The sequence below is a fragment of the Ornithorhynchus anatinus genome, unplaced genomic scaffold (genome assembly GCF_004115215.2).
Source record: "Ornithorhynchus anatinus isolate Pmale09 unplaced genomic scaffold, mOrnAna1.pri.v4 scaffold_225_arrow_ctg1, whole genome shotgun sequence".
Classification (NCBI taxonomy): domain Eukaryota; kingdom Metazoa; phylum Chordata; class Mammalia; order Monotremata; family Ornithorhynchidae; genus Ornithorhynchus; species Ornithorhynchus anatinus.
Window position 1 is genome coordinate 545,210 of NW_024396725.1, and position 4,518 is coordinate 549,727.

Consider the following 4,518-nt stretch of genomic DNA (forward strand, 5'->3'; position numbering starts at 1 on the left):
CCTCCGAGCCTGTCTTCCTTTCACCCCCAGTCATGTCTCTCTTTTTCCCTTTTCCCTTTCCATTCTCCTTTTCTTTTTTCTCCTCTGTCTTTCCCACCCCTTCTCGACACAGCTCCCTTCATTCTTTCTGGCCTCAACCCCTGGCCACCTACTGGGAAAGGCAGGAAGACAACAGAGCTTTTCTTGTTCCCCAAAAACCCACCCTGCTGTGAGCCCACCCTGAAGCCAAGCAGAATGTAGCCCATGTCTCCTTTCTGCTCACAATTGGGCTGGTCTCAGTGACTGAGCGTGCTCAGTGAGCTCTCTCACTCTCTCTCTGGTGTCCAAGGGTCACTATTCATCATTCGTCCTCCCTCCCCTCCACCATTTAACCCAGGAGGTGGAGCAGAAAAGAGGCCAGCCTCAACTCCCACACGTAGTGGTCCCTTCGGGACTCACAGAATCCAATGTCTCGAGAGGAGATACTGAGAGTCCCCCAGGCCTCCTCCCATGTCTCCTTTACATATTCCCAAGGAACAATTTGCCTGATTCCAATCTGGAGAGTTCCAGGCCTTCCTTGCTGAACTGGGGCCACATTTCCGGCATTGTTCGGGACAAGACTGAATTGGGACAAAGTGAGATCTGGGAACGTTCTGAGTGGTTTGTGTAACCTTCCCTTGGGGAAATACGTTTGTCTGAGCCCATAAAGATAGTAGTCCTGAAATTATCGAGGCATTCAAATTAATGAATTAGAGTTTCTGTTTCTCTCTTCCTCTCTCTTTCATTCTCAATCTCCCTCTACCTCTCTCTCTTCTTCATTTCTCCACTTCTTTGTTTCTCTCTGTCATTTTCTGACTGTCTCTCCATTTGTCTCTGTCTCTCTCTCTCTGTATCTGTCTCTCTCTACTAGGTCTCTCTGACTCTCTTCCTGCCTCTGTCTTTCCATCTCTCTCTGCCTCTCTCTCTGTATCCCTGTCTGACACCTTCTCTGTTTCTCTCTATATCCCTCGGTCATACTGTGTTTCTGTCTCTACTTCTGTCTCATTTTGTACATATGAAAAATGTATTTATTTACATTGAAACACTTCTCCCCACCGGACTGTAAGCTTGGTGTGGGCAGGGAAGCTATCAACTGCATCATACTCCCCCAAGTGCTTATGACCGTGTGTTACAAGTATGTACTCAATGAATACCACTGATGGATTGATTTCTGTCCCTCTCTACCTCTCCCTTTCCATCTGTCCCTTCCTGACTTATGTCTCTTATCTCTCCATGACTCTTTCTGTCTCTCTTTCATTCATTCATTCAATAGTATTTATTGAGCGCTTACTATGTGCAGAGCACTGTACTAAGCGTTTGGAATGTACAAATCGGTAACAGATAGAGACAGTCCCTGCCCTTTGATGGGCTTACTGTCTAATCGGGGGAGACAGACAGACAGGAACAATGGCAATAAATAGAATCAAGGGGAAGAACATCTCATTAAAACAATAGCAAATACATATTATCAGGGTGATGTACATCTCTTTAACAAAATAAATAGGGTAATGAAGATATATACAGTTGAGCGGATGAGTACAGTGCTGAGGGGTGGGATGGGAGAGGGGGAGGAGCAGAGGGAAAGGTCAAAGAAGAGGGTTTAGCTGTGGAGAGGTGAAGGGGGGCTAGAGGGAGCAGAAGGAAAAGGGGAGCTCATTCTGGGAAGGCCTCCTGGAGGAGGTGAGCTTTAAGTAGGGTTTTGAAGAGGGATAGAGAATTAGTTTGGCGGAGGTGAGGAGGGAGGGCATTCCAGGACCGCGGGAGGACGTGGCCCAGGGGTCGATGGCGGGATAGGCGAGAGCAGGGGACGGTGAGGAGGTGGGCGGCAGAAGAGCAGAGCATGCGGGAGGAGCAGAGAGAAGGGAGGAGAGGTAGGAAGGGGCAAGGTGATGGAGAGCCTTGAAGCCTAGTGTGAGAAGTTTTTGTTTTGTGCAGAGGTTGATAGGCAACCACTGGAGGTTTTTAAGAAGGGGGGTGACATGCTCAGAGCGTTTCTGCAGGAAGATGAGCCGGGCAGCAGAGTGAAAAATAGACTGGAGTGGGGAGAGAGAGGAGGAAGGGAGATCAGAGAGAAGGCTGACACAGTAGTCCAGCCAGGATATTACGAGAGCCTGTACCAGTAAGGTAGCCGTTTGGGTGGAGAAGAAAGGGTGGATCTTGGTGATATTATAAAGGTGAGACCGGCAGGTCTTGGTAACAGATTGGATGTGTGGGGTGAACGAGAGTGCCGAGTCAAAGATGACATCGAGGATGCAGGCTTGAGAGACGGGAAAGATGGTCATACCATCCACGGTGATAGGGAAGTCTGGGAGAGGGCTGGTCTTGGGAGGGAAGATGAGGAGCTCAGTTTTGGTCATGTGGAGTTTTAGGTGGCAGGCAGACATCCAGGTAGAGACCTCCTGGAGGCAGGAAGAGATATGAACCTGAAGGGAGGGGGAGAGGATGGGGCAGAGATGTAGATCTGTGTGTCATCTGCATAGAGATTATAGTTGAAGCTGTGAGAGTGAATGAGTTCACCCGGGGAGTAAGTGTAAATGGAGAAAAGAAGAGGGCCAAGAACTGACTCTTGAGGAGCTCCAACAGTTAGAGGATGGGAGGGGGAGGAGGAGCCTGCGAAGGAGACCGAGAATGACCGGCCAGAGAGATAAGATGCTCACTTTGTCTCTTTCTAACTTGGTTTCACTCCCTCCCACCTCCTGTTTCACCAACTCTGTCTCTTTGGTTCTCTGAGGTGAATTAGCTCATCACATGGTAGAGCACTCACTTGGCCTGGGAGAGGTGGCGGGTTTGTTGCCCAGATTCTCCTTGTGGATCCATTTCCCCCATCTAGACCAAGATCATTATGGGCAGAGAACGTCTCCTAATTCTGTTGGATTGGTTCATTCATTCGATTCTATTTATTGAGTGCTTACTGTGTACAGAGCACCATACTAAGCACTTGGAAAGTACAATTCGGCAGCAGATAGAGACAATCCCTACCCAACAAGGGGCTCACAGGTTAGAAATGGTACTCTCCCAAGCACTTAGTACTTAATAAATACAATTGATTGATTGTGTGATTTCTGTCTCTCCATCTTCCACCCATTCTCTGCTCTTCTCTCTCTTTCTGACTCTGTCTCTCTGTCGCTTCCTTTACATCTGTCTCTCTCTGACTCTCTCTCTCTGTGTCTCAGTGTATATCTGTATCCCTCTGGTTCTCTTGTTTCCTAGGTTTTGCTACTAGATGTCTCTTCTGATAGTGTGGAGTGAAGAGAATGGATGCCAGTGAGGTTGTCTATGGGACCGTCTTTATATTACAGATTGTATTTGGGGTATCGGGAATGTGTTCCTCCTCCTGGTTTATACTCGGGTGATCTCCACCAGACACCAGCTGAATCCACCAGACCTGATCCTGGCCCACCTGGCCCTGGTCAACACCATGGCCCTTCTCAGCAGGGGGATCCCCGACATCCTGTCAGCTTGGGGGGTGAGGAATTTCCTGGACAACATTGGGTGCAAAATCCTCTTATACCTTTACCGAGTGGCCCGGGGGTCTCACCATCTGCACCACCTGCCTCCTGAGCCTCTTCCAGGCTGTCATCATCAGTCCCGGCACCTCCTGGTGGGCAGGAATCAAAACTCGATTACCCAAGTACATCCTCCCCTCTTGCCTATTCTTCTGGATCTTCAATCTGTTGATTGACATGTCTACACCGATAGTCGTTACAGGCCCCCAGAACAGCACCAGCGTAAACAGAGTCATCCTCCTGAAATACTGCTCCTCCATAAGTGTCAGTGCAGTCACAAAACTGGTCAATGCGGTGGTCCTCTCCCTCCGCGATCTGTTCTTCATGGGACACATGAGTGCGGCCAGCAGCTACATGGTGTTTGTTCTGCACAGACACCACTGGCAGGTCCGGCACCTCCATGGGCCCAGCCGCTCACCCAGGATGATGCCCGAGGTCCAGGCAGCCCAGAGAGTCATTGCCCTGGTCACCCTCTATGTCCTTCTCTATGGACGGGATACAATCACCCTGAGTTTATTATTTATTATGAAGAAAATTTCCTCTCTCATTCTTAATAGCAACAACATTATGTCCTTCACTTTCTCAGCTGTCAGTCCATTTCTGATTATTCTTAGTGACAGGAGGGTGAGGGTGTTCTGGAAAAGGGATTATCATATCCTCAACAGGGATCCCACTTAGGGTCTTGAGAAATGGTGCATGTCCAATGGGGGATTCGGGTATTTGGGGAACTGGAGAATCATGGAGCTTGGCTGGAAAGGTTAGAGACACCCGGTCCTGCAAGTCTCATTCTTCTGGATCCTGGAGACCTTCACATCCACTAAGCCGGCTTCCATGTCTGTATGTGTTGGTGACACAGAAAGAGAATTTCCTGGGATGCTGGGGCCCTACTCTAAGTTTCCCCATCTCTTCCCATCAAACAACTCCTGTTAGTTCAGAGAGTCATTGGTTGAGGGAAGGGGCAGGCCCAGGACAGGGGAAGCAGCCAGTAGCAGAG

At 49.2% G+C, this 4,518-nt stretch overlaps 1 pseudogene; it reads left to right on the top strand.

Annotated features, from left to right (window-relative positions):
• Window positions 3,273-4,202, top strand: ORNANAV1R-PS3458 (vomeronasal 1 receptor ornAnaV1R-ps3458 pseudogene; annotated as a pseudogene).